The sequence below is a fragment of the Notothenia rossii genome (assembly GCF_949606895.1).
Source record: "Notothenia rossii genome assembly, chromosome: 7".
NCBI classification, from domain to species: Eukaryota; Metazoa; Chordata; class Actinopteri; order Perciformes; family Nototheniidae; genus Notothenia; species Notothenia rossii.
The window spans coordinates 67,837,793-67,858,703 of NC_136905.1; the positions used below are offsets into that span (position 1 = coordinate 67,837,793).

Genomic DNA, 20,911 nt, shown 5'->3' on the forward strand with positions numbered 1-20,911 from the left:
GGGATTCTTAGTATTATTAGTAGTATTGAGGATCGTTTCCCCGACATCGGCGGTGGCTGCTACAGGACAACACCCCATGAAGATGAAGATGAACACGGAACGTGCGCGATTTGGACGCGATGAGCAGTGCTAGTGGAGCACCAGAGCCTCGCAGCGGGGAAACTGAAGCTCCATAGTAAACTGTGGTAACATGAAGAGCCGTTTGGGCGCCGAAACAGCTGGCGCTTTAAGAGAGCCGAGCCAAATGATCCGGCTCACTAACGTAAAAAGACAGTATCTATAAGGGACGGCTCAAGTCAAAATTCTTGACCCCCGCTCTCGGGGTGGACGCCCTCTCAGCCCTGGTCTGGCAGAAACACTGCCGCACAATACTCCACACCAGTGCTTGAATTGGGCCGGTACTCACCGGTACGCAGTACCGGCACTTCTGATTTTTACCCATGTGGTACCGGCACTTCTTACTGAGTACCGGCAAAATGCCGGTACTCAGCCGCCGGCAATATACGTATATATTGTAAACGCAACGCAGCGCAAATGTGGGTCTGACTCTGCCTCACAGAGGGTGACTGGCTGTCTACATGACGTGGCCTGCCGACATTGCCACTTTCATACAGATCATACTAATGCCCTCGATTGTTCTCTGTGTGTCATTCAAGCTCGGGAGGGTGTGTGTTGGTGTATGTGTGGCGCGAGCGAGCGAGAAAGCGCGCGCACCGGTTACGTGTATTGTTGTTAGCATCTGGTGCTAGCTAGCTGCGCTAACGGATATAAGGAGCTTTTTCAACAACAAGGTGGAGGGAGAGTCCTTTGCTGTCAGACTGAGAGGCTGATAACTACAGCTCTGGTGAGGTAAATTACTCTCTGAGTCTTTAGATAGTTAACTTAGTTTAAGTTATGTCAGTGGGTCTCAAACGGTTCGGTCACCATTTATGTAAACACATATTTCCATTTGAGGGGGTAGTGATTAGTAAAATATGCATGAATAATACAAACAAAATGTTAACTAGGTGAAAAAAGGTCAGATAAACTTGTTGAGAGCTAAAACTAGTATTTGCTGTTGCCTCAAAGAGGAGCAGGGGGAGAGGAGGGAGACAGGAGAGGCTGATTCAGGAGCCCAGACACACTCACAACTATAAATGAACCAAAAACAAATAAATAAACAAGTTTAAATGTTTTTTCATATTGGATATTGTATGTTATTGGTTATGGCCATGTACTTATGATTTTATGATTATTTAAATGTATACATTTTTGTTTCATATGGGTGTAGTCTCTTTATTTCCCCCTCAAAATGCACCAGATTGATGCATTTAAGTCCAACATTTTAAAAAAAATCTTACCGGGGGAGCATGCCCCCGGACCCCCCTATAGGATTTGAGGCCCGGCCCCACTGTTCCCAAATAGATTTTGCAATTTTTTTTAAATAGTAACCCATCTCCATATGTTTCTTTTGGGGTAGTAGATTTAAACTAGAGGGCTATCACTTTGTGCAGCGACGCTATTGACAAATAAATCCAGCAAAATGGCACAAAAAACTGGTAGTGGCCTCAGGGACGAGGAGTCATTTAACCAGCCAGTAGGAGTCAAGCTTTACTTTCTTTTATATCCATAAAGAAAAAGTAAATCTGTTTACAGTTGTTTCATTATGGATGTTGAGAGGTATCCATATATCTCTTAATTTTGCTCTCAAATTGCACCAGATTGATGCATCTAACTTCAATATTTTTAAAAAAATGTTCCCGGGGGAGCATGCCCCCGGACCCCCCTAGACTAGAGGGTGTCAGGTCCACTCCCCACTTATAAAAATAGCACTTTACCACTGCACCCCCTCTAATCTCAGATGCACCCTGAGTCATTTTGTTTAAGTACAGTGAGCCTTTCTAAAATATACAGTAAAGAGACAAACCCACCAGCATTATAGGATATACTATGACTTTGTGCCAAATACTTGTTGCTGATTTAGAGTACTGGCACCTTTTTTATTCCAATTCAAGCACTGCTCCACACTCAACCTGGCTTCTGCTCAGCTGCACTTAAACAGAGCAGCGATGGCACAAGCCAAGAACCATGGTATGTACAGTATGTATTCACTACCAATCCACGATTTAATGAGTATTTCCTTTGTGCCAAGAGCTGATTTAGTATGTTGCATCAATGACCATTTCAATTAATTTGACAATTCTTTTGTGTAATTAATAGGGTGTGAAACCAGGCATAGTGAGTGAAATGGTGTTCATTTCCACTAAGCCAAAGCAGTTTACAGTTGCTGACGGTATAAGGTAATATCTACTGTCCTAAGTAATTGTATGTAGCCTGCTATAACTTTGTGATTGTTGTCTGAGTGTAAAATTGCTCTTAAAGTCCTAATTATCATATAAACAAAGGAGTACACGTTACAAGGCCGTGCGGGGGGAGCTGCCAGACCCAGAAGTCCTCAAAGTCAGTGAGGCATACAAGGATTTCTCAGCAGACATCGCACCACCATGGCTATAAGTGTGGACGTGCCACTGGTTAACTACACGTTTGGAAAAGTTCAGGAAGGTAGCCCTATCTCATACCAGCATCCGCTACCTCTTAGCCGGGTTATAGTGCGTCACCCAGATGCCCCTCCACCACCACCTCTACCTGTGGATGGCTATAGGCTGGGGCCTACCACCTGTGAGTTTGTGTGCAGTCACCAACAGCACCTCCATCTACTGTCACTTGCGGCAACATTGCTCATGGCAAGGAAAATCGAGGTGGCCACAAGGGAGCAGAGCAACAGTGTGGAATGACGTTATGACGTTATTCATTCACAAATGTTGTGGATGCTAACTAACTTATCTTGCATTGATCTGTTCATCTGTTACATAAACTAGCATTACTTAAATATGCAGAGACTAATTGAAATGTTTAAATATGTATTTTTTCCCCCCAATATAACATCAACCTATGTTTTGTAAAAGTTTATTAAATGAATCTGTAAAATGTTATCATATTGTGTTTTTATTATATTATGTATTGTCCTATGTTATTTTTGTGTGCATTTGTTTTGAGGTTATAATTCATTAGTACCTACACATAGTATGGTATAACTGCTTTTAGTAATGACCACAATGAAATACACAATTGGTTTGGGAGCAAGAAATCTTTTAATCATTGCTGCCCAGGCTTGCCCATGCTTTCACCAGTGGTCCGTTCTGGTAGTTGACCAGGAAGCAAGCCACATTGAAAAGCTCCTCAATACTTCCACACACAGACAGTGGTATGGCTTTGTCAAAGAGTTTGTTCTCTTTGACCCTTCTGATGCACCTCTCCACATGGACGCTCAGACGTGCAATGGATTGAGTCTGCCTGACATCCTCCCTGCTCATTTGTTTGTTTTTTTACAGAAAGGCAGGCTGGTAAACTTTGCACTCAACCAGATTGTCCACAAGGAACCCTTGGTCGACCATAATTGCCATGTCTGGTGTGAGCAGGCTCACGATGCCAGACTGCTTGAAAATCTCCCGGTCACTCATAGATCCTGCATACAGGCCAGACACAAATGTAATGGCACCATGTGGTGCCATGCCGATCATGGCCTTGAATGTAGCATGCGACTTGTGTGCTGAAAACACCTCACTCTGCAACAGGAGAGATGATGGAGTCTGGCAGAAAACTTCAGTGCAGTCAAGCACCAATTGTGTGTCAGGGAAAGCTGAAAACTCTGGTGGAAGGTGAGCTCTGACAACTTCGCGTGGGATCCACAGACGTTTGCTTCCAAGCAGTTGGTAGAGGAAGTGTGTCCAGGTGGAAATAATTCTGCTGACTGTGATGCGGTGAATGCCAAACCGTTCTGCTAGATCCCTCTGATGTTGGCCCACTGATAGGTGCATGAGGAACAACAGCAGCTCATCTATGGGTGGAAGTTTCTGTGAAAACACATAAGTGTTAGGCATACTGTAGATACTGTTATAGGGGAGACCGGGTACAGTTGTAACACATTTTCCTGGGGTTTGTTGTTCTCTCTGTGTGTGGTTGTGGTGTGTGTGTGTTGTGTGAGTGATGTGATGCACTTGTTGAACGGTGGTATAGTGTGCAGCGTGCATAATTATTAATATACATCCATGCTTCTATGCTGCGTACCGTTGTTGTTGGTTGAGAGGAATCCGAGCTGCTGGCAGAGAATGGCAGAGAATGCCTTGAAATTGGTGATCCGCACCATCTTGTTGTTGGCTGCTGGCTCCACCAAAAGGCAAGGAAATGCTTGTATGTGGCAAATCTAAGAATGTAATATTGTTCATGTTAGACATCGTTTTGTTTCTTAAATTAGCATCCCCAAATGAAGGGTGTTTTTCAAACTAGTGGCCATAACAACATCCTGATAGCCGTATAAACAAACCTGGTGTAGAAACGAATGTCCTCGTCCGACCCTGTATCCCGAAATGAGATCGCAGTTGTAACACTTCCAGCTGGTGTTGGAGCTCCCTAATCTGACTTTTCAAGGCTTCGTTCTCGTCGGCCACCTGATTTGCCATCACTGCCGTCGCTGGATTTAAACAGTCCTCATGATCAGGCAGCGCAACTGTTTCCACCTCGTACTCAGCTGTCAAGTCCGGGGTGGGGCTCTCTGCCCTCGGCCGACGCTCCCAAACATTTCGTCTTGGTGTAGGTAGCTCGTAATTATTCCATGAAAAGAGAAAAGGTGTAGCTCCTTTCTGTACTCTGTGCATTAGGGATGCACCGAATATTCGGCCGCCGAAAATGGTTAAAAAGGCCCTTTCGGCTTTCAGCCGAAAAAATATCACCGAATGTCAGAGAACAGGGTTACGTTGGTAAGCTAACTTGTTGTTGTGATGACGTAATCAAAACGCGGCGACAAGCACGGCGCGCGACCATGCTCGCGGCTGGCTCACAGCCAACATGTTTGCAGCTTGGAGATATTTTAAAATATCAGAGAAAGAGGCGCGGATTGCGATTTGTAAAACGTGTTCAGCTGACATTTCTCGAGGGGGTGTAACTGCAAAGACTTTCACCACTTCGGGATTACTCCACCACTTGAAATCAAAACACGCGGACAAATATGCGGAGTAAGATCAAATCACAAGCACTGACAGAAAGAGACTGTTCAGCGCTGCCTCTCATGTGCTTGATGAGAAGAGGAACAGACTTATGGCTGATAAAGCAGAGAAGCTAATGTTCATTAAAAAGAACCTCCCACTTTTCCTTAATAAGTAGACAAGGCTGGCTTATCATAAGTTTATCTAGTTGTACATGTCTACTCTATACCCACTTTCCTGAACAATTTTCATTGTGAGTTATAATTCACCATCTCAGGTTATCATTAGGGGGAAATGACAGCAGCACAGTGTTCAATATATTGTACTTTCGGTATCTAAATGATACAATGTTGTTTACATTGCTCATGAGGACAGACCACCTTATTTGCAGATTCTTGAAATTGTAATTTAATTTGTAATTGGTTGTGGATTTTGTATCCAGTTTTCACTTTATGTATCTTTATACAATGTTTACTACTTTGCTTATGAGGACAGACAGCCTTATTTACAGATTCTTGAAATTCAATTGTAATTTCATTTGTAAATAGTTACATTCATGTGGATTTATCCAGTTTGCACATTTGTATGCATGCACTTATAGGTGCATTTGTTGTTGTTGAAGGCCTTGCTGTTACAGTCTTTATTGACACTATTTTGTTGTGGGCCTACTGGCCTAGATGTTTATGCAGTTTTAAAGCACCGTGGCTTTGTTCTGAATGCACTTTGTTGTAGTTATCCTACAGAGAAAAGAAAATACACTTGACTTGGAATTAATGTACTGTATGCATTCAAAAGTGCTGAATAAATGTTTTATGGACCCATAATAGTGATTATTATTTAAGTTAAGTTTTGCCATAATCATTTATTTTTCCATAATCAGGCAGCTGAACAACATTGGTAAAAAATGTATACATTATATATATATAATGTATACATTTTTTAAATGATTAATAGAAATATATATATATATATATTTCTATTAATCATTTTCGGCCTTTCGGCATTCGGTTTTCGGCCAACTGTTTCCTATTTTCGGTATCGGTTTCGGCCAAGAATTTCCCATTCGGTGCACCCCTACTGTGCAGTCCTCCAGCTGTGACCAATAAGTCTCCTGGTCGAAAATGCCTACTGCACACACGGGTATTTTTTGTGGGGCTGAAATTGTCCCTACGGATCTTGATCAGCCACTGAGCCTTTACCTCAGCATTAATGGGAAATGCATGGAAACTTATCTTCTGATTATAACGGGACAAATTCGTACACAGGGGCAATGTAGTGCTGACTTTCTTACCCGCTGGAAGGCCAATCGCTTTTCTTTACCCCGAAATCCGTTCATTCTTGCTGTTGGTGTGTCATAACAAACTGTCAAACTGTAAAGCTGTCAAAACTCTGTACTCAAACCGGAAGTACTTGCCCTCACACCCACCCGCCATCTTGTGCACAGAGCCTATTGCTTTCCTGCATTCTTTACAGTGTTTAATATAGTAGTAAATAAATAGTTTTTTAAACAAACTAATCAATGATCTTTTTAACAATATTCTTCCGAATAAATAATCTTTCACATGAAATAGGTCAAATAAACGAATTTACAGCATTGCCTCTAGGATGTTCCTCGTTGTTGGAAGCAGATTACATTTGGAGAAATACACTCTCTGACCGTGCCGTTTCTCTAACGCTAGACCGGAGGTGGCGATGCCGTAAACCGGAAGTGACGCTAAGAACAGCAAATTTAAAGATAACATGACCATTAGCACTCCTAGTGGTGACTTTATTGACTGCAAACAAATTATAACATAAAATGCCTTTAAGGCAGCACAACATCCCATAATTCATCACATTTTTAACATGGAAGTCAATGGAGAAACTCTTCAGACGTCAACAATCTTCATGCAACTTCAACTGCTAACTCCTCCTTCATACTTTCACTCAGAAACCTCATTCCAAGTTTAAAATGTTACACATCTTTCTGACATTATTCGTGTATCACAACTTTTAAATCTGATTCGTACTTTTAGAGATATTGAACATTGTTCAGACCTTGGTAAAGAGGCCTTCTTCAGATTTTAGAGTGCGTGATGTCACAGCTAGAGTGGAGGACAGATTTAATTTTGCCTTCATATTTTCTTTTAAACCTGCCATAATTCCCAAACCCTACATTCCTGAGACATAATTTTTCATGAGAAACGTAGGAAAACATCTCGTAGCTTGAACATTAAAAAAAATAAAAAAATAAGCAAAAATAATTAAACAAAATGCCTCTTGAGGGCATGAAGTGGCAAAAACGTTCAACATGTCTCCATTAAACCCCATTGTAAATTCAGCCTCATCTTTCCCCACCACAGCAGCCGCACACCTTTTAGTTAATCTGCCAAAAAGGCCACATTATTAAGCCGAAAGTACACAAAAAGTACACTTCAGATGCTCATGTTCCTTGACATGCTTCACGCTTTGAAATTCCACCGATACAAACAAAACATTCACATGTAAGAGGTTTATCTCTCATTCAGAACAATGAAAATGCTCTCCTCTCACTGATTACATCACCATGGAAACCTTGGATCTCTGGCCACGTCGTTTGCTCAAATATAAACACCTGTGTCATGGAACACGATGATGTCATAACTCCAACTGACATGCTCAGAGCAGCACACTTCAGATAATTTAGTGGGAATGCTGTTAACAGCATTCCAACTAACTGTTATTCTACGCAAAACATTTTTATTATTCCGCCGGTATTTTGCCGCGCTTCTCCTCCCGCATTGAACATCACAGAAACTCCGTTCAAACATCAAAACGTTCAGCTCGGTCGGGAATCGATGGCTATTACTTTTCTCATTCATAACTTTCATAATTCTAGAGATACATCCCATAATACATCACATTTTTAACATTGAAGTCAATGGAGAAAATCTTCAGACTTCAACAAATCTTCATGCAATTCAACTGCTAACTGTTCATTCATACTTTCACTCAGACACCTCATTCCAACTTTAAAATGTTACACATCTTTCTGACATTATTCGTGTAAAACAAATAAATCTGATTCTTACTTTTAGAGATATTAAACATTGTTCAGACCTTGTTTTAGAGGTTTTCTTCACATTTTAACATTAACTAGAGTGTGTGATGTCACAGCTAGAGTGGAGGACAGCTTGAAATTCGCAATCATATATTTTTTTTAAACTGCCATAATTCCCAAACCCTACATTCCTGAGACATAATTTATCATGACAAACGTAGGAAAACATCTCGTAGCTTGAAAAATGAAAAATAATTAAGCAAAAATAATTAAACAAAATGCTTTTTGAGGGCATGAAGTGACAAAAACGTTCAACATTCCTCCATTAAAGCCCATTGTAATTTCAGGCTGATATTTCCTCACGGCAGCAGCTGCACACCTTTAGTTAAACTGCCAAAAAGGCCACATTATTAACCCGAAACTACAAAAAAATTACACTTCAGATACTCAACTTCCTTGACATGCTTCACGTTTTCAAATTTCACAGATATCTGTTACGGTTCTTCCACAAAACGCTCACATGTAAGAGGTTCATCTCTTCTTCTTCTTCTTCTTCTTCTTCTTCTTTTTCTTCTTCTTTTCTTTAATGGCGAATCGCTTCCACTTGGAGCATATATCGCCACCTACTGTTGAGTTATTAAATGCTCATATTAAATCCTTGTCCTCAGACCAGTGCTTTTGAGGAATTTGAAGATCAGCTTGTTTGCTTCATTTCTTGATTTACTTTCATATATTGCCTTGAAATCCATGTCCTTGATGTTGAGTTGTTCCAGTGCAGTTTTCAGAATGAATATTTGTCTGTTATAATCCGGGCAGCTAAAAAATACATGATGTATTGTCTCTGGTTGTTGGCAACCATCACAATTGCCATTTGGATGTTTTCCAATCAGATGCAGTGATGAGTTTAGTCCAGAGTGTCCGAATTTTATCCTGCTGTTAATGCTTCTCTTCTACTACTCCCCCAAGTGCTTCCTGTTCCTACTTCCCTTTGTATCTGATATAAATGTCTTCCTTTGGTGTTACTGTCCCATAGTTTTTGCCATTGTTGCTTGATAACCACTTTTGTAAAAGATTTGACTTCTGCTCTACTGATGGGTACCATAATATCAATCTGGTTTGCTTTCAAACCACATTTTGCCAGTTGATCCACTACTTCATTCCCTCTAATACCCACATGCGCTGGAACCCACACAAATTGAACAACAATTCCCAGATGAACTAACCTAAACATGCTTTGTAAAATGTCATGTAAAATATCCTGACGACATTCTGAAGAGAAGTTGTTTATACTCTCCAGAGCTGCATTGGAGTCAGAGCAAATGACCACTCGCATTGGCTGTATTTCCTCTACCCACTGAAGTGCTAGAGAGATAGCCATCATCTCTACTGTATATACTGCAATGTGATCACTTGTACGCTTTCCCACTTTGACTTTTAACTCAGGAACATAAAATGCACAACTAGTTAGACCATTTTCTGGATTTTTGGATCCATCAGTAAATATTTTTATAAAGTGCCCATATTGTTCATGTAGAACAGTGTTCACATAAGCCTGTACATTGAATTTGTTTTTCATTGAATGTACCCGTTTCAATAGTGATAAATCTACTATAGGTTGAGGTAGCAACCATGGTGGAACAGCTGATAACAACACCGTTGGACTAATATTCCATTCTTTAAAGAGCATCTTGCAGGTTTTTATTTATTCTACATTTATGCTTAAACTTGCTTGAAAATTACAATTAAAAAAGTGAATGCAGGATTTAATATGTGTTACGAAACATAAGGGCAGGAATTCAGAGGGAAAGGAGCAATTTTGAGCTCTGCTCTTAAAAACGGCTTTTTTTAAAGGTCATACGTCAAACGCGTCATATTAGATCACGCAGGGGACACATCTCCGCTCTCTGACCGCGGGTATAGTAGAGTTGTGTTGAGTAGAGCGGTTGTGTTTTAAGGAGCTGGTATTTTTCGGTAGTTTTACATTGTATTTCACCATTTGTAATCATGGTGCAGTATTGTGTTTGTGCAGGTTGCACAAATACCAGCCTGTCAGGACATCGAGTCCACAGTAAAAAGGACCGGAGCTAGCGTTCGTTCCTGGTTGCGTTGTGCATCCACCCCCTCCCTGCAGCACATACTCTCCACAGCTTTATCAGGAAACCGTATTACTTCTCTCTCTCCCCCCCCCTCCTTCCCTGCTCTCTCTCTCTCTCTCTCTCTCTCTCTCTCTCTCTCTCTCCCCCCTCCGGTACACGGCACCGTAAGACATTGCATTAGGTAACGCTGTGGTGGCTGTACTGCTCCAGCCGTCTCCTTCGTGTTTGTTCGTTTCCCCCTGTCTGTGTTGTTTGTGTGTGCGTGGTGGCTGTCACTCCTGGCTCAATCTCCACTCACCTGCTGCAATCAGCTGTGCACCCTCCCCGACTACACACCTGCTTTCCATCAAGCCATTTACAATGACATATCAACGAAGGCTCCACAACCTTTCTCCGCCAGATCGTCAGGTATCAGCCGTATCTCGCGTCTCTCCTCCGGTACACAGCACCGTAGTGTGGAGTTGCATTAGGTAACGCGAGATACGGCTGATACTTGCGAATTAGTTTCTGTTATGGATCAGTATCAACAGTCCTGCCAGTAACGTTACTATATTATCAATGCTACTTTAGTTATAGCCTGATATATGATAGCTAACTTTAGAATGTTGTGATGTGACGTTAGCTAACATTCTGTAGCTAACGCCGGTCACTCACCAAGATAGCTGCCCAGTTCTCCACTGGTTCTCCTCACACCACAGCTCAATTTCTCTCCGATGGCCGTTATTTCTTCTAATCCTTGGCTGCTCCTGGTCTCTTGGACGCCTAGCAGGCTCATAATTATAAGGTTGTGGTCCGTCATATGCATTCGAATATTCATGTTCAACTTCTTCTGTGTCGAAACTAGCATTGGGATCCATGTTTATTAATACGTTACACCGGCCGCTCTCCCCCTTGTGTCCCCCATGTTACGTCAAACGCGGGAGGTCACGTGCCGAGGCTTTTATATGCGGAAGTGAACATTTCTTACAAAAACGACGCCAGATGTCACTGTAGTGTATATTTCTGTATATTTTTTTGAAAATCTAGTGTATTCATCATTTTCATACACATTTATTCACAGGTGTCTTTAACCTGGAAGTTGCTCTTTAACTTTGAATTCCTTACATATTTCCGAAAAACAAAAACTTTCTTTTTTTATTTTGTTACTTTCCCAACTTGTTTGTACAGTTTGTTTAGTAGGGTGAGTATCTTTATGACCCTGTAGATTTGCCCAGTAATTAACAATTAACTGCTTTCTCCTCAAAGAAATAGGTACTTCTCCGACCTCTACCTGAAGTGCCGACACTGGTGTAGATCTTACTGCCCCACACCATATCCTTAGTGCTTGTGCCTGGACTCTATCTAATTTTTGAAGAGAAGAATATGCAGCTGACCCATACACTATTAGTCCATATTCTATGGCTGATCTTATTAAGGCCGTGTATACGTTCCTCAAAGCAGCTTTATCAGCCCCCCACTTAGTGCCTGCCAAGCACCTCATAACATTTAAAACCCTTTTACATTTATCTACTACTTTATCAATGTGAGTACTCCATGTGACTCTCTCGTCCAACCATATTCCCAGAAATGTAAATGTCTTCACTTTCTTTAGATCTTCTCCATAAAGTTTTAACCTAACCTCCTCACCTATCCTTTTCCTCGTAAAAAATAAAGTTTCAGTTTTTTCCACCGACAATCTAAACCCCCATGTCAAAGACCAGCTTTCAATTTCCGTAATGGCTTCCTGAATCTTAGCTACAATATATTTTACATTTCTGCCCCTTTTCCAAATAGCTCCATCATCTGCAAAAAGTGACTTACCAATATCAGATCCTACTTGTGTATATATATCATTGATCATGATAGAAAATAAAAGAGGACTGATGACACTCCCCTGCGGGGTTCCATTTTCAACTTCATGCCTTCAAGAATATGACTTGCCAACTCGGACTCTGATGGCACGGCCAAACAAAAAATCCATAATCCAATTATATACATTACCTCCCAGACCCATAATGTCCAGTTTTATTAATAATCCTTCCTTCCACATCATATCGTAAGCTTTTTCCACATCAAAGAATACAGCTACAACACACTCCTTGTTCGCTTGGGCTTTCCTGACTTCAGACTTCAGGCACAGCAGTGGATCTAAAGTACTCCGCCCTCTTCTAAACCCACTCTGATAAGGAGTCATTAGTTCATTTTTCTCAATGTAGTATGTCAGCCTTTCTGTTATCATTCTTTCCATAACTTTACACAAGTGTGATGTCAGAGCTATAGGTCTATAACTGCCTGGACTGGTTGGATCTTTCCCAGGTTTCCTAATAGGAATAATGACTGACTCTTTCCATATTATTGGCAGCTTCCCTTTCTCCCAGATCTTATTGTACATCTCCGGCAGCTTTCCTAATGCAAAATCACTTAATTTGGTCAACATTATATAACATACATTATCTTTCCCAGGAGCAGTCGTTTTACACTTACTTAATGCTCTTCTCAACTCTTGAATAGAGAAAGTTATATTTACAACACTCTGCGACGAATGTCTTTCTTCATATACATTAGGATGTTCATCTAACACTTCCTGCCTCCTGATCTTACCTTCTTTTGTCAAATTTTCAGAAGAATGAACTTTGACAAAAAAAATTGCTAGAATTTCTGCCTTCTCCAAAGCACCAGTGGCAACTTCCCCTCCAATCTCTAATACTGGCAGGTTACTCTGCTGTCTTATTCCCCTCATCTTCTTAATCATTCCCCATACTTTATCTAATGGTGTAGTTCTCCCAATACTTGAACAGAATCCTCTCCAACACTCCCTTTTTGCTCTTTTAACAATGTTCCTTACCTGAGCCTGTGCCTTTTTATATTCTAATAAATTATGTAATGAATGTGTCTTTCTTAGCTTTCCAAACAGCCTGATTTTGTTTCGGATTGCATCATTACATTCTTTGTTCCACCACGGTACCATCTTAACACATTTACTAAGTTTCCCAGTTTTATTCCCAATAGTTTGATTAGCGCTTTTAATTATATTTGAAGTAAATTGCTCATATATTTCATCAATACTTTCTGCCATATGAATCTGATCCAATTCATTATCACACAATTTAGCAAACATCTCCCAATTTGCTTTAGAAAAAGTCCATCTCATGATACCGTCTAGCTCAACCACATGATTTATATCAAACTTGATTATAATCGGAAGATGATCACTCCCAATACTGTTATTTGCCAATACTTCCCAACTGCTACCAGAAGCTAATTCCCTTGTTACAAGAGTTAGGTCGATCGCAGACTCTGTTCCATCTCTAAAATTGATCCTTGTACCTTGCCCATTATTTAAACAAACTAATTCCTTTGCCTCCATTAAATCCTCCACCACCTGTCCGTTGTAATCTGTTGATCTCCCTCCCCACATTGTATTATGTGCATTAAAATCACCACGGTTTAACGATGGCCTGGCCTGTTAAGTGGCCTGCTGGCCTGACGAATTTTCTTTTTTATGTATGTATTGTGAACGCAACGCTGCGCAAAGGTGGGTCTGACTCTGCCTCACAGAGGGTGACTGGCTGTCTACATGATGTGGCCTGCCAACATGGCCACTTTCATACAGATCATACACTAATGCCCTCGATTGGTCTCTGTGTGTCATTCAAGCTCGGGAGGGTGTGTATGTGTGGCGCGAGCGAGCGAGAGAGAAAGCGAGCGCACCGGTTACGTGTATTGTTGTTGTTAGCATCTGGTGCTAGCTAGCAGCGCTAGCGGCGCTAACGGATATAATGAGCTGTCAACAAGGTGGAGGAGAGTCCTCTACTGTCAGACTGAGAGACTGATAACTACAGCTCAGGTGAGGTAAAGGAGTGTTTAGATAGTTAACTTAGTCTAAGTTCTCTGTGGGTCTCAAACGGTTTGGTCACCATTTATGTAAACACATATTTCCATTTGAAGGGGGAGTGATTCGTAAAATATGCATGAATAATACAAAAACAATGTTAACTGGGTGAAAAAAGGCAAGATAAACTTTAAAAACTTGTTGAGAGCTAAAACTAGTCTTTGCTGCTGCCTCAAAGAGGAGCAGGGGGAGAGGGGGGAGACAGGTGAGGCTGGTTCAGGAGCCCAGACACACTCACAACTATAAATGAACCAAAAACAAATAAATAAACAAGTTTCAATGCTTTTTCATATTGGATATGGTATGTTATTGGTTATGGTCATGTTCTTATGATTTTATGATTATTTCAACGTATACAGTTCTGTTTCATGTGGTTGTAGTCTCTTTATTTCCCTCTCAAAGTGCACCAGATTGATGCATTTAAGTCCAACATTTAAAAAATATATCTTACTGGGGGGGCATGCCCCCGGACCCCCCTAGAGGATTTGAGGTCCACCTCCACTTAAAATATGTTCCCATGGATAGGTTCCTAAATAGATTTGCAATTTTCTTTTAAATAGTAACCCATGTCCATATGTTTATTCTGGGGTAGTAGATTTAAAGTGTAGGACTATCACTATGGGCAGCAACGCTGTAAATATTGACAAATAAATCCAGGAAAATGGCACAAAAGAAAACTGGTAGTGGCCTGGCTGGGTGTATAATTCCCGGCCTGACTTATTGTCCCAGTCCGGCCCTGGCTGTAACTCCAATGGACACGGTCCGATCGTCCCCAAACTTAGCTTGTATATCACCGGTCCATGCCTCAACAGCTCTACGCCAAATCTGAGATCTCACCATAGGCTGTTTCCATGGAAACGCATCCCTCGCCAAAAAACACGATGTTGTCGTAACTGATATGAAAATGGTCAAAACACCACCAGACTTCAGATGACATTTAATGCTCCAGCCCTCAACATCTCTATGTGCCATTAGTGAGTTTTCCTCAAAAGCTGTTGCCATGACAACGCAACCCTTGCAATAAAACACGATATTGCTATAACTCCTATGAAAATTGTCAAAAAGTGCTAAAACTTCACATGTGTGCTAACAGTCCAGCCGTGAATACATCTATAGGACAGTTTTGAGATTTCTTCAAATGCCGTTGCCATGGCAACACAATGCTTGCTCGGGCTGCACGATATTGGAAAAAACTGCGGTTTCCCCCCCCTCCTAGCGATATATATTGCGATATGAAAACATACAGGAATTGAAGAAAAGACTGTTTTTTCCCCCGCAAACCATCCTTTCTTGAACTTTAATGCTATGCAATTGGTATTTTTTTAACTATATTTAACCGGATGAAGGATTTTAGTCATGGACGTCTGGATCTTAAGTTATCGGAGCAACAAGATGAGCTAGCTCGGTTAGCAGCGCCGAACTGCCCTGGAGAAACACATGAAACTACTTTATTCAGTGTTTTTACCTTTAATCACCGGGTCCGTTTGCTTTGGAGATTTTATGTGATAGGTGGTTTGCTGTGCATGCAGAGCCTGCATGTCACTCACTCAAGTACCCCTGACATGAGAGCAAGTTTTCCTTTTGTAGCAAGCAGCAAAATAATTGTAACATGACGTGTTTGAGTTAATTTGCCTACTTAATATCGCACGTCCTGCGATGTGAATATTGCGCATGCGCATATCGCGATTATCGTCACGACACGATATATCGTGCAGCCCTAATGCTCGCCATGAAACACGGTTTTCTCACAACCTCAGTGAAAATGCTCCAAACAGCCCAAAACTTCACAGGTTTGCCAACGATGCAGCCATCAACATATCTAAGCGTATTATGGGGTGTCATCAAATACCGTTGCCATGGCGACAGATCATTCGCCATCAATTCAAATATTCTGCTGCTTTTCCAAACTTTTGGAACCATCTGATGTATACAGGCTACGCTAAACATGAAGCTTCCAGGAGCAGCTGCTTAGCTTAGTTTAGCAAAAGGACTTGAAACATCCCGACAACTTATTATAAGCCTACTACACTGATGTTTTTATGCAGACGAAACAGACAAGACGATGTGTGTTATAGGAAGTTAGCTTTAGTGAGCTGAATGGTGGATTTAGTTACCTTTGGAAGAGCCAGGCCAGCTGTTTTCCTGTTTCCTGTCTATACGCTAAGCTAGCATGCTGTAGACGTTGGCTTCATATCCAACACACATACATGAGAGTAGTGTCAATCTTGCATATTCTTGTTGGCTGGTCACTCACTTATTGTACTATTTGGTTGCAATAATATTTTCTGTTTGTGTGACAGTGAGTGGTGTGCCGTGCTGCATTAGTGTTTTGTTTAGAGAAGACAGTCCCAATGTAAATGCCAGTAGGCGGTGGGTGGATTAAAGGATGGGGTTAACAGTAATTAACAGATTTACAGAACAAACAACCGCTCATTTAATTAAGAGAATAGTGTGAGGCGTTTAGGAGAGAGAATGTGGGTAGATGCTCTGATAAAGGGAAAACAAAGTTTAAATGTGGGTAGGCGGCGCCTACATCCATCTGCACCCTGGTTATGTAATTTCCTATTTAATTTCCTAAATCTGTACTTTATAGTGCATCCTGCTTGTTAATCATTTAACTTTTAATCTTTTCTTTAAGGTGTCAGTGAAACATCTGCTTGTCATGCACTTCCTGTCTGCCCTTCATCTGACTCATCATTGCAAATGCCAGCGGACAGGTAAGAGATGGCCCTCCGAGCATCGCTCTTTTCTGTCAGATATATGGTGTCAAAATAAGATTGATCACATGTCAATGGAACGACACCACTCAATTTTCAAAGACAATTATCTCTGTGTCTCTTTGAATCTTACACAAACATAACAGACAAAAGTCGTTTTATAAGCAGATTTTTCTTGTGAATGACTGCAGTACAGTAAAGCAGTTGAAGCCTCTTCATGTTATGGGTCAGCAGGCACTCTCATTGTTGGAGGCAAAAAACTGTCAGCTGTTCAAACCCACATTTTGAACTGGGTCATGCTGTTTTTGGTAGCAGATTCAACTGTAAAAGTGAAATTCGGGCCACATACAAACTGCATAAGCTGAATGTCCAAATTAAAAACATTTGATTAGCGAGAAAGCAGGGACTCTTGTGTGAACAGCTCTCTGTTCATCATCAGTTTAGAGAATTCTTTAATTTAGTTACAACTATGCACTTTGGTGTGATGTTTGTCCTCTTGCTTCAGAACTTGGATACGTTCTGTCTTTGAAGCAATACAGTTTATAATTTCAACCAAAAAACATTGACGTTCCATTTGTGTTTATTTCGAGTGCGAAGTAGGATGACATTGATTTAAATAAGTTTGAATCCCAAAACATTTGCAAAATGTTGCAACTGGGTTAGAAGATAATACAGTATGCTGTTGAATTGTATAAACAATGGATTGAAGCAGTCCTGACAGGTCACGTGAGAAAAAGCATTGGAAAACAAATACAATAAGTAATTAGTGATTATCTTTCCCAAGGACAGAGCCAGGTAAGCTGTAACACAGATTCCAGTGTTTATGCTAAGCTAACCGACTGCTGTCTTTACTGGTAATTCACAATATATGGACAGAATTGATAGTGGTATCAGTCTTCTCATCTCATTCTCTTGAGAAAAAAAGCAGAAAACAAATACCATGTTTCAAAAAAGACATCATCTTTATCTTGAATAGATGAATATAGCTTACTAAATTAGTATAACTTTAATATTAAATGTTAACATTATGTATATTCTGTACAGTGTAAATAGTGTAAATGTTACATCTATTTATTCACAGCTGCCTGAGCAGAGGTCATGATTGCTAAACTTCGCCTTTCAGAGAAAACTGTCATCTCTCATAAGCGGCATGAGCAGAAAGTGTACCTTGTGGCGTAAAGATTTTTGTACAGTGAGATATAGTAAAATCACTGAAACATAGTATAATACCTCAGGATATTGCATGAGACATGACCCCTTGTATTAGAGGATGCACAAAGCAAATTAGAACAATGACCTGGGGGATGGACACCAGAAACAAAGTAATCTTAGAGATTGTCTAATGCATTATCAGACTCTGTCTTTTTATATCAGTGTGAGAATTAAGATTGAAAAGTTTTAGACCTGTCCACGGAGGATGATCATGAACATGATGGATTTATTTCTCTGAAGGTTGAATGTCATACATTCTCTCTTACAGGATCTCTCACCTCAGAGAGGGGCAGATGGAGACATTCAGCAGGTGGTTCTGAATTGCAGTAATTAAAAAGACACAGACATCCCTCTAAAGTCCCCCCAACGTGAGAGCGTGCCGGTGCCCAGACAGTCAAGCAGAGCAGGAGAGAAAGATCAGATATTGAACACCTTTTATAAATTATTTTCACTCCATTTTCTCTCCCACTCTGTCTTTCTGGGGGCAAGCTGGGGCAAGCTTTGTTGAAAAGGTGTTAAAAAAATTCTCTCTCCGAACGGTGGAAATTTGGCCACTGCTGATAAGATTCTCTGCGGCAATTGCCGAGCTCATCTGAAGCCTTGACACCCTTTTTAGTGACCAATAATTCAGACAGATGGTGACTGGACGACCTGATAGGGAGGGAATCTGGACTTCAGCGTACACAGTGTCCTCAACAGGATCTGCATCAGTATGCACATCAGCATGTACGTGAGTCACTAGCCTGCCTAAAAGAGGACAATGGCGTGTTAGTGATGTCATTAGCGTGAAATTGGAAATAAACTCTAATCCAGATGTGCTCATTTCTTACTTTCTTTTCGCAACTATACCATTGTAAAGTTCTGTGTTCACATGTGCTGTAAGGAATTCACTTTCTTTACTCCCTGTATTTGTTCTTTAATTCAATTATTTAGATACAGCCTATGCCAACTGTGATGAAGGCGTCTTCTTCACATAGATAAACATGGTGGTTACTTTTTAGATTACAGCCCACAAATGCTAGTGTAATTATCTAAGATAGGCAAACAGACAGCTAGTACCGGTCCGAATAAAATGTAAACCTAGATTTTGTACAGCCCAAACCACAAATATAAAATGTATCATGTATTTACATTACAGCTGGTAGGTGATTTTTTTCAACAGATTTGATAATAACCAGCTGGCAGTGAAAAGTCCATTTGATGCCTTTTCCAAATGATTCGGACATTTGCGATCAGCTCCACTGACCGATGTCTATAACATCAGGGTTGCAGTGCAAGTGAAAGAGAAAAAATTGAGCAGGGTAGCCCAATCTCCCCCTTTCCAATGCTATTGTTATGCTAGGCTACCTAGCGTGTATCGTTAGCTGTTGAAGTAGACATGAAAAGTTGTATCTTTTTGTCTAATTTATGTGAAAAAGGGAAAGAAACAAAAAATAATGTAACAAATAATGCCTAATGTAGGCAATAATATCATTGCGATCCATGGATGAATAACTCACCACACGTTAATTATTTTACTATTTTGCTGTCCAATCAACTTAAATACGCTTTATTCAGGGTGAAAGTGCATGTATGTGGCTCTTTAACCATGATTATATGCTGAGGACAGAATATTCACACCGCTAAGGATCTGGGGCCGTATTCACAAAGCATTTGATTTTACCGCTAGGAGTGCTCCTAACTCGCGCTAAAACATTTTACGTAGGAGTTTTTTCTTAAAAGTTATTCACAAAGCTGCTGAGACCTACTCATACTAAGGATCAATCACTAAGAGTGAACTAAGAGTGACGCGCCGTTGCTATGGATTACGTCGATTCTCGTGCATGAGTTTAGAAGCGGTCAGTACGGTGATTGGTTGTTCAGAGCAGGCGGTCTCGGTGAAACTCATCCGCAACATCCCACAAACGAGCCCACTAAAACAAGGAAATAGCCTAGGCTAGAAATGTATTCCTATCAAATAGTTATGGACAGTGCAGTTAGCAGAATACACGCATGATGACAAGTTTGTGCAGACCACGATAATGACGTTGTATATGCACGTTAAAGAGAGAGAGCAAACAATAAAAATACGTAAATTGCATTAAATCAAGGAGGCAATTAAAAGCACCCCGCAAACTATTATCCAATGAGCATATTTCCAGCACTTAAACACTTTCAATAACAGCCCATACCGCCGTTAAAGCCCCCCTATCATGATGAATGAAAACAATCTGCGTGTTGATGGAATGTACTTTCTTTCTATTGACGAACACGTCCTCATCTTTTTAGGGCGCAATTATTTTTATGTGCGTCCCGTCAATAGCACCGACCACACCGGGCATACCTGCAATTGCCATGAAGTTGGCTTTGATCCTGTGTAGTTGTTGATTGTCCAAATGAAACCGGATAAACTGTTGGATGATATGTGGTCTAGAGAGCGCGTTGATGGTTTGGTTTATGGCACGGCTGACTGATGGTTGCGATATTCCTAAATCGTCGGCATTGCAAAGTTGCATTTTCCCTGTTGCTAAATATCGTAGTCTTGCCAAACATTTTATTTCCGGACTAATCGGGTTATTCCTGTTAGTCGGGGATGTTATTGCATCCTGCACTAATTCCACAACAAGTTTGATACCCTCACGATTTTGCCTATATCTCTTGATCAATTCACAGTCTTCCATTGTCTCCAAAACATTTCGTCTCGCAGCCATTTTCAGATTCTTTGTGAATAGGTCTTACTGAGTTAGGAGTCCTCTCGAGGACTTTTAAGCTCTCCTAAACTTAGGTGCTACTTTTAGGCCTAAAATACTTTGTGAATTGCTCTTAGTGAATAAAATTAGGAGTCCTAAATTTAAGACTGACACGCCCATTATGTTTAGGAGTTTCTCCTAAATTCGCCAGTTAGGAGCTACTTTTAGCCCTAAGATCCTTTGTGAATACAGCCCCTGATCTTTACCACTATGGTTTACAGAGGGACCATTTTTCCTCACAAACAC

The 20,911-nt window shown here is 40.8% G+C and overlaps 1 protein-coding gene and 1 long non-coding RNA gene across 15 annotated transcripts in view; one reads left to right on the plus strand and one right to left on the minus strand.

Annotated features, from left to right (window-relative positions):
* The first annotated feature begins 509 nt into the window (after positions 1-509).
* chrm5a (cholinergic receptor, muscarinic 5a) overlaps positions 510-20,911 on the plus strand; it is a 32,302-nt gene continuing 11,900 nt past the window's right edge. For 4 of the 14 annotated variants that reach the window (XM_079692591.1, XM_079692593.1, XM_079692594.1 and 1 more), the window contains exons 1-2: positions 13,618-13,962; positions 16,646-16,724. The gene's annotated coding sequence lies outside the window, so the exon portion shown is untranslated. Of the gene's footprint in view, positions 845-1,994; positions 2,071-2,199; positions 2,280-13,617; positions 13,968-16,645; positions 16,725-18,204; positions 18,663-20,911 lie in introns of those variants that run through there. The other 10 variants (XM_079692590.1, XM_079692603.1, XM_079692601.1 and 7 more) reach the window with 6 other exon arrangements.
* LOC307046269 lies at positions 3,208-4,485 on the minus strand. Its single transcript, XR_013810123.1, has 3 exons — positions 4,364-4,485; positions 4,108-4,243; positions 3,208-3,893 (listed from the first exon to the last, which is right to left on the minus strand). It is a non-coding gene; the product is annotated as an uncharacterized lncRNA (long non-coding RNA).